The following is a 9110-nucleotide window of genomic DNA, read 5'->3' on the forward strand; positions in this document are numbered from 1 at the left end:
GGATGCATCAGGAAGACTGGGGGGGCAGGTGGATGCATCAGGAAGACTGGGGGGGCAGGTGGATGCATCAGGAAGACTGGGGGGCAGGTGGATGCATCAGGAAGACTGGGGGGCAGGTGGATGCTGGCTGAGGAAAGAAAAGTTGGGGGCGATGCTGGCTGAGGAAAGAAAAGTTGGGGGCGCTGGAGCTGCCCTTGGGGAAGAAGTGCGCTCCGCTCCGACCCCCTCTGACCCCTGCGTGGGTTCCAGAGGGTTCTCGGCTGGGGACAGGGGCCCCGGTCCGTGCGGACCCCGAGATGCTCGAGGATCCCCTGGGGGCGACAGCGTGACGCTCAGGTGCTGCCCTCGGGTCCCACTTCGGTGACGTTTCCGGGCCGGGGCCCGCCTCCGCGCTCACCCAGGCACGGCCCCTTCCTGCCACCGCCCCTCCTCCGGAGACTGGGGCCGGGGCTCGGGCTCCGCGGGTCCAGTGGGGGGAGGGCCGCAGCTCCCCACCGCGCGGGCCTGGCGGCGCCCCGCCTCCCGCCTCCCCTGGTCCCGCTCCCGGGACAGAGAAACCCGAACCGGCCGGCGGGAGGGCGGAGCCGCCGGAGGCTTCCAGGACAAGTGGCAGCCGCTCCTCGGCGGGCCGGCTCGTTGGTCTAGGGGTATGATTCTCGCTTTGGGTGCGAGAGGTCCCGGGTTCAAATCCCGGACGAGCCCACTTTTTTCCCTCCCGCGACCCGAGGCTTCATCCCGGAGCGGAGCCGGGACCGCCGGGCCGGGAGCGAAGATGGTCGGTGTGTGCCCTGCGGTCTCCGAATCCCGCGACCGGGAAACATGGCTGCGAATACCTTTTTGCTTTGGGTGTGAAAGGTTATAAATTCAAATTCTGGAGGAGCCACGTTTCCAAACGCCCTTTTCCTTCCTGGGGGGCTGTCCGCAGGGAAGGAAGGACCCCGCGGCGGAAGGCTGGGGGGGTGGGGGCGCCGAGGGCAGGAGCTCCTCCGGTCTCCGGGGCTGCGCTCCGACATGGGGCGTCTTTTCTTCTCGCTGGAGAACTGCAGTGCTTCCTTACTCAGATCTGATGAGGCCTCCAGCTCCGGCCATTGACAAGACGGCCTGTTACTCAGCTCCCAAGCCCCGGGGACACGCGGCCTCAGGGCGCCGCAGGGGGAGCACCAGGTGGGTCCAGGCAGAGGGATGCGGGGAACCTGGGCCAGCGCTTCATGGTGGTTCCGGGGAGGTGAGACAGGTGGGGCCGGGTAAGCAGGTTTCCTAGTAGATGGGCTCGTTTGAATCATTTCAGCCGGCTCCGGGCTTAGGTGCGGTCCTGCGATGTCCGTTTCCTGGCCTCGGGGTGATTCTGGAAGGCGGACGGGGGCTCTGAGTGTGAGCCGGATACACAGCTGCTCTGGGGCTGTGGACTCCGGATTGGTTGGTTTGCATTTGAAATGCCTGCTCATGGGGAGGGGGAGTTGCTATCGCCACAGATTGGCTAACTCCGGGAGGGGCAGCCGGAGCTTCAGAATACAGAAAATAGAAGACACGGCTGGTACAGGCAGGACTGGAGCTCTGGTGGAAGTTTCACGGGGGCTCCCAGCTGCGAAGAGTTTCCTGATCCCAATCACAGAGGCATGCCTGGCCCAGGGGTTGCCGCACAGCCACCCAGCCCCCTTCCCTGCAAGCTGCTTCGGGGCCAGAGTCCCCGGGGAGCCTGCAGGCGGCTGGGCCGTCTCTGATCTAAACCTCCGTGGTTTCTCTACTTACGCCTCGCCTGGGGGTGGGGGGTGATCTGGGTGCCTCTTTCAAGCCTTCCACTCTGGATTCCTGAGTGAGTGGGTCTCCTGGGCAGAAACCAGAGCCCACGCGGATGCCCAGGGAGGGCTCTTCCTACCCTAAGGCCCATGGCGTCAAGGGAGGAACCAGGCTCCCTGGCCAAGGCTTTCTTCTCTGGTGATCAGAATCTTCTAAGACTCCCCGTCCTTAAGGGGAAACCACTACGGCCTCCACAAGCAGGATAGCTCCTCTCCAAAGTCCTCTTCCGTGTCGGCCCTCCCTCGGGCCCCCTTCCCACTTCTGCGTCAGGGTCCGCTCCGCTGTCCACCCAGCCTCAGCCCAGGGCCTGGCTGGAGCTGGGCTCAGTGTCATCTGTCCGATGGACGGGGAGTGGACAGTCCAGGACAGCGAAGAGCATGCTGCAGAGGAAGGTCCCTGTTCAGGAGCCCTTATTCTTGCTTCAGCTTCAAATCCCAGAGGAGCCCTTAGTTTGTCATTCCTGGCTATTTTAGGGGGTAAATGGAGTCCCCAGCAGAGTGGAGTGCGGTCTGGGATTATGGGGATAGATGGGAGGCAGGCTGCAGGGAGGGTGCAGATCCCAGCTGAGGCCTGGTGTCCAGGGGTGCTCGGTGGACAGGGAGACGCCTGCCCGAGGCTATGAGCAGTGGCAATGTGGGATGTCTCCCCTGAGGGCTCCATGAATTTCCTCAACATCCTTCCTCATCGTTTTGCTCCCTACTGAAATATCCCCACTTCCTGTACACCCTCCTGGTTGGGATGCTGGTCTTGGACTCCAGAAGTTGGGTCCCTGGACAGGAAATGGGGAAATGACAACAGAACCCATTGCCCTGTATGTGGTCAACGAACCCATGAACTTAAAATAATTGTTAGGCCTACTGGATTCCAATTGTTCACATTACTCCAGCTGTTTGTTTGTGTGTTTTTTTGTTTGTTTTTGGAGTTGTCTGAAAACTATTTTATTTTTTAAAAATTAAGTTATTCTGCCCCAACCTTTCTTGATTTGCCCTTTGGGTAATTCTGAGCTGCCACCTGGCTGTGAGGGCAGAGAAAGTTGGAGACTCTGGGGTGCCCACCAGGTTTCCTGCCACAGGGCCTTGAATGGCAGGTGTGAGCAGCTGAAACTGGGGATGAGAAAATACTAAAGTTGCTGGATGTGAGCATGGTATTGGGGATATTATAAAACAAAAGAACTTTCTTTGTAGAGATATTTGCAAAAAAAAAAAAAAAAAAGGCAAAATGCTTTTATTGGTAAAGCAATATTATATGTGCTTTAAAATATCTTTTTAGAAGTGGAGGAAGATAGTTTTCTTTGTAATTTATTGATTTTTTTTTTGAGAGAGAGAGAGAGAAACATTGATTCGTCGCTCCACTCATTCATGCATTCATCTGTTGATTCCTGCATGTGCCCTGACTAGGGATCTAATCAGAAACCTTGGTACATGAGGACTACATTCCAACCCACTGAGCTACCCAGCCAGAGCAGGTAGGTTTTAAAAAATATACAAGAACAGAGGAGGCTGTGCGCATGTGGGGGCAGAGGATTTATGAGAACTATATATTTCTGCTCAATTTTGCTGTGGGCCTAAAACTTCTCTTAAAAACACACAGAAAAATTTCAGCCTCTTTCTTCTAATACTATTTTAGCCCCATCTTTCTCTTCTCTTGGGTCTCCAATGACTCAAACACTAGATATTTTGTTAAAGCCCACAAATCCCTGAGGCTCTTTTTATAAAAAAATCCATATTCTCTCTTTTTTCAGATCAGATCATTTCTATCATTCTATCTTTAAGTTCACGGATTCTTATTGCTGTCTTGTCCATTCTACTGTTGCCCATCCATTACGTTTTTTTTATTTAGGTTACTGTATTTTTCAGTTCTAAGTTTTTCCATTTTGTTATGCTTTATAGCTTCTATTTCTTTGAGACTTTCTGGTGTGTTTGGGGTTTTTTTGAATTCTCAGTCGGGTTGTAATTGCTGTTTGGAGTATGTTTACGGTGGCTGCTTTTCTGCCTTTACGACCCTGTCGGGTGGTTCCAACATCTGGGTCGGTGTCTCTCAGCTGTCCTTTCTCCTCCAAGTTGACATTTTTCCTGGTTCTTAATATGACCGGTGATTCTCACTGCATCTTGGACATTTTCGGTATTATGTTAGGAAACTCGATCTTACTTGTCTCTGGTTTACCAGCCTCCTCTGACAAAAGCGCCCTCTGGTGGGTAAAGAGGGCACCGCACCGTTGTTGCGGAGGTCGCTCACCCGGGCGGGGCCTCCTATGCTGCCGGGCAGGAGTGGAGTTGAAGATCCCCAGGAGGCCTCCACTGACACCTTCTGGCTGAGGGAGAAGGTGGTCGCCCCCTACTCCACCAGGACAAAGAGAAGGATGGGGCAATCTCTATGTCCATCATTAAAGGCCAGAGTAATGCAGGCAGGACAGGCGGCTGCTGCTGGGCACTGGGCCACAGGCTGAAGTAGCCCTGCCGTCTCTGCTCGGATCCCAGGAAGGGAACGGGGAGGTGAGGAGAAACCTGGACCAAAGTGGAGAGATCTGCTTTGTGAAGTGGATGCTCAGGGTACCCCGACACCACACTGGTCACTATTAACAATACACAGTAGTGTAAGGCCACTGGCCAGACCCTGTTCACCCTGAACATAGTTGGGGGCTTCGTGGACCACGGCCCTGGAGTTATCGGCCCAGTAGGGTTGGCTGGGTGCTTCCCGGGGTGGGGTGGGGGGGGCAGGAGTTACAGAAGGTGAGGTGTCCCAGGCTGACTCTGCGAAAAGGGGTAGGGAGAGGGGCCTCAAACGTGAGACTTGAATCACACACCTCAACTTGTCCTGCCCCTGCCCATCTCCCCGCCCACCACTGCCTCAGCCTTTCCTGATCCCAAGTGGCCCTGGAGGAGGTGGGTATGTTCAGCCCACAGCCCTGAAAGTAGGACAGTTCAGTCAGTATCTCTGGACCTGGGCCAGGGGGGCGGGGGGATCTGGGACATTGCCCCATCTGAGGGAGGGGGAGAAAGTAGACGGAATCGAGGACACCTACAGAAGACAGTTCGGTTCGCTGGTATAGGGGTGTGACTTCTGCTTTGGATGCAAGTGGTCCCAGGTTCAGGTTCTATGTGAGCTCTGTAATTCGGATATTTTTCTTCCCGGGATGGTCCGGTTGCTACAACCCAAAAGGGCCAGGGTCTGCTCAGGGCTGGCCTGGGCCTGTGTTCACTTCTTTCTTTTTTTTTAAAAAAAATTGTATTTAATTAATTTCAGAGAGGGAGGGAGAAGGAACAGAGAAATAGAAACAACAATGATGAGAGAGAATCATTGATTGGCTGCTTCCTGCAGGCTCCCCGCTGGGGAATGAGCCCCAAACCAGAGCCAGCAGGTCTGGCTCATTTTCTTTCCTAACCTTCACGAGGTGCAAAGAAACATCCGTCCCCAATCGTGGGAGTCCTAGAAGGTGCGTCTTTCAGCGAATGCTGACATTTTTGGCGACGGAAACCACCCTGGGTGAGACCCATAATCCCTGGTTTAGGAGGCCAGTGCCTCCTCCGTTAGGCCCCTGTGCGCTGCCCCACGCGAGCTTCCTTTCTCGGACCCCCACCCCTTGCACACTGGCGGCGCCCAGAGCTGGTGGGTACCTCCAGGTGCCCCGCGGCGCCCACGGTGCCAAAGGGCCCCGCGTTCCCCGCACAGGTGTAGCATTTTGCTGTGCTGGTTCCGCTGTGTAGGGCCCGGCGCGGCGTGGAGAACCAGCACCGCCCCACTCAGGTCCCGGCCCCACTCCAGCTCCGCGGCACCTTGTCCCACAAATGCCCTTCGGCTGGGACCCAGGACCCTCCAGGAGAGACAGGCCGCACTCCTCAAATTCCGGGCGCCCGGCTGGGCACCCAGCGACCCCAGACCTCAAACCGGTTCAGCCGAGCGCTCAGCGCCCAGGCCTGTGCGAGCCGGCGGGGAAGCGGCCGGATGCACAACCCCGGCAGCTCGGGCGCATCAGCTACTGTCCGGCTGCTGTCGGGGCAGAAGCCCCACCTCCGTTCTCCGTCTCCTCCGGTTGCAGAGTTGGAACTTCAGCGCCCAAGGCACCCGAGGCCCCAGGACAAAGGCCAGAGAGCCTGGCGGGCTCAGCCCGTCAGTATGAGTCTGAGATCGGCATATGAGAGTCGCGGGTTCAATACGCGCCCCTCCTTGGGCTTTCCCAGGCTCTTCAACAACTAATCTGCTTAGCGATCTTCACAGGAAGAGCTTCGGCTCCTCCTCAGCACCACACTTGGGTGAGATTCCTTCCCGGGGTTCGGAGGTGTAATCTGGGGGAGGTGGTCTAAATACACAAAGGCAGAGTGAGGCCTGAAGTGCAGGGTTGTGGGGGAGAGGTGGGGGTGCTGAGCTGAGGCTCTTATCTTAGGGACCTGGCCAGCACCCCTCCTTGGGCCCCCTCTTGTGGCCCTGAACCTGTGGGTTTAACTGAGGCCTCCACCCACTCTGGGCTCCCAGCTGGAACAAGTCTGACCATCTGATTGCAGGGCCCAGACCAAACTGGAACCCATCATGTAAAAGGACGCAGGTGACTCCCCAAGATGTGCCCTCCTGGCCTTTTCCAGACAAGCTGTATGCAGACCCACAGGAGCAAGCCACCGTCCCCCTCCCCGTCCGGAGGAAGCCAGGAGCCCCAGTGACAGTGAGGACAATACAGGGAATAAGGAACAGACCTGCTTAACACTAAACCTGACCCCGATTTCTGGGGCCTTCTGTCCTCCCTCCCCAAGTGCAGGCAGTCTCATCCCCTCCTTGTCCACCGTCGCCGCTCCAGCATGTAGGAGACCCTTCCCGCTGTAGGAGACCCTGTCCCTGATCACAGCTACTGAGGTCCCCTGGACAGGTTGGCACTCGCTGTATCCCCAGCCCAAGGCCTGGCTCAGCCAGTGACTTACAGAAGAATGGATGGCCCCGGCCCCCACAGAACCAGGGGGTAAAACCATTTTCCTCCATGAAAGGGAGAGAGAGAGGTAAAGAAACTGACCTTGATGGACATGTTAATCTAGGGCTACTCTCTGGGCTTTGGGAGTGAGAGGCCCTGGATTCAGATCCCTGACAAGCCCTTCCCTTGCACCAGGGCATGTTTGTAGTGTGTATGCCATGGTGGACCCTTTATTTTACGATGGAGAAAAAAGGGGTTGAGAATGGAGATGGTGGAGAGAGGAGGTCCCTGGTGCCTGAGTCCTCCCACCCCCCACTCCAGTTTTCAGATCCCACTTTAGGACACTGTAGACACACAGAGCTAACTCCTGTCCCAGAGCCCTGTATCCAAACTTTCTTGCACAGACTCCATCCCTGAGCCCCAGTCTCTGGAGAACTCAGTGCTTCCTGGAGAAATCTGGCCTGGGAAATTCCCATGGCCAATTGGTTTGTGGCCTGGGGTCTTGAGCCTCCCCCTAGGTGTGAAAGGTCCAGGACACAAATCCTGGGCAGTTCTTTTAGGGATGGAGGACTAGGCTCCTCAATTCCCAACCAGGACTCCACAAATCCAGACCTACAATGCTTGGACTCTCAAGGGCCTCGGTTTACTCATCTGTAAAGTGGGGATACCAGCAGGTCATGCCTCAAAAACTTATTTGTGATATTAAAACTTATTTTTTGAAAAAGCCCTTTCAACAGTGCCTCAAGACTATAACCTGAACTCCTCTCTGAGTTTCCAGCCTGCCTCCCCACCCCAGTCCCAGTCCTTCAGCTGGTCCCGTGGAAGCCAGGTTTTCTCTCCAAGGCCCCTCCCACCTCCCTGCCTCACACTCTCCTCACTGGCTTTGGGCAGGAAACGGAACAGTCTCTTGTTCCAAATGGGAAGATCCTGGCTCTGTGTCAATCCCTCCAAAGAAGCTGGATTCTGCAGGCCTGCTCCCGCTAGGAAGGATTCTAGTCTGAGTTCAGCAGAATCTTTCGAGGGAAGAAGGAATCAGTGGGTCAGACCTGGCTTTCCATCACCCTGTGGAAGGTGTCCCTGGTTCCCGTATCTCTGGAGCAGCCTCAAGCTGACTCACCCCCCTCCAATGGCTTCAGGGTGGTTCTGGGACCCAGGGACTCAGGGCACAGAGAAGGACTAGGACCCAGCTTGGTGCCTGGCAACATCAGGGGGTCTCGGGCTACATGTGACCTTTGGAGTCTGGGTTGAAGGCCATGAGTACAACTGAAAATGTTGTCCATATTCCGGTTTCGACGGTGGCATCACATTGATCTAAAACTCGGCTTTAACGTAAAGATTCAGTAAGCTGTAGCTGTGTGGTTTCCCGCCAGCTCAGTCAGTGGAGGAGACTCTTGATGTCAGGGCCGTGGGTTTGAGCCCCAGCGGGGTGGACTTTTGCTGGGTGGGTTTTTAAATCGCCAGTTGTGTGCCATGAAGGCATCTGGGTTCCCGGTCCCTACGGGCTGTTTTTCTGCTCCTTGTAGGTTGTTTTTCTGTTCTGGGTTTTCCACCTAGGTCTAAAAGCTCCCTGATGGGGCACAATGAGAGTTAAAATAAAAGCAGTTATAATAGTTACTAGTGGCCTGGTGCACGGATTTGTGCATTGGTGGGGTCCCTCGGTCTGACCTTCACCCTCTCACAATTCGGGATGCCACGGGGGATGTCAGGCTGCTGGTTGGTAGCTGCCATGGAGGCAGGAGAGGCTTGCGCCTCTGCAGCTGCACTCACCAGCCATGAGCCCAGCATCTGGTGCCCATCAGTCAGCTGAGCGGCGCTCCCACTGTAGGAGCACACTGACCACCAGAGGGCAGCTCCTGTGTTGAGTGTCTGCCCCCTGGTGGTCAGTGCACATCATAGCGACCAGTCAACTGGTCGTTTGGTCGTTTAGGCTTTTATATATATAGATAATAAAAGCAGATGCCTGCTCACCCCAGCTATGCTGGGTTTCAGCTCTTGAACTGGGATCTGCCTTCTGGACTCCCATTTCTGGAGGGCCAGGAGAGTAGCAGTCCCAGGCCAAGACAAGGATCAATGACGCCCTTTAAGGCCGACCTGAGGGCTTCCTCACTCCCTGTTGGCAGAGGCCCTGGGAAGGAGTCCCACGAGGGTTACCCTCCCCAGGGCTGTCCCCAACTAAAAGACAAGAAACTCTGAAAACTGGACTCCTCTGGGACTTGACCCTCTTCGAACACTAAGCGAGAATCATCCCTTGAACGAATGAGCCACCCAGGGAAACTCCTGTTGCTGCTAACCTCTCACTCAGCAACGCTGTCCAGACTCCAGTCCCCCTGGTCCCCATGGGGTCATGTTGGGGGAGAGTTTGATTCAGATGTCTGATCAAGTAGAGGGGCACAGGGATCCTAACGTTTAGTAGTCTGGG

At 55.9% G+C, this 9110-nt stretch overlaps 1 non-coding gene across 1 annotated transcript; it reads left to right on the forward strand.

Annotated features, from left to right (window-relative positions):
* Positions 1–630: 630 nt before the first annotated feature.
* TRNAP-UGG (transfer RNA proline (anticodon UGG)) lies at positions 631–702 on the forward strand. The gene has a single exon. It is a non-coding gene; the product is annotated as a tRNA-Pro (tRNA).
* Positions 703–9110: the final 8408 nt, after the last annotated feature.

Source organism: Myotis daubentonii, chromosome 4 (assembly GCF_963259705.1).
Source record: "Myotis daubentonii chromosome 4, mMyoDau2.1, whole genome shotgun sequence".
In the NCBI taxonomy this organism is placed as follows: Eukaryota; Metazoa; Chordata; class Mammalia; order Chiroptera; family Vespertilionidae; genus Myotis; species Myotis daubentonii.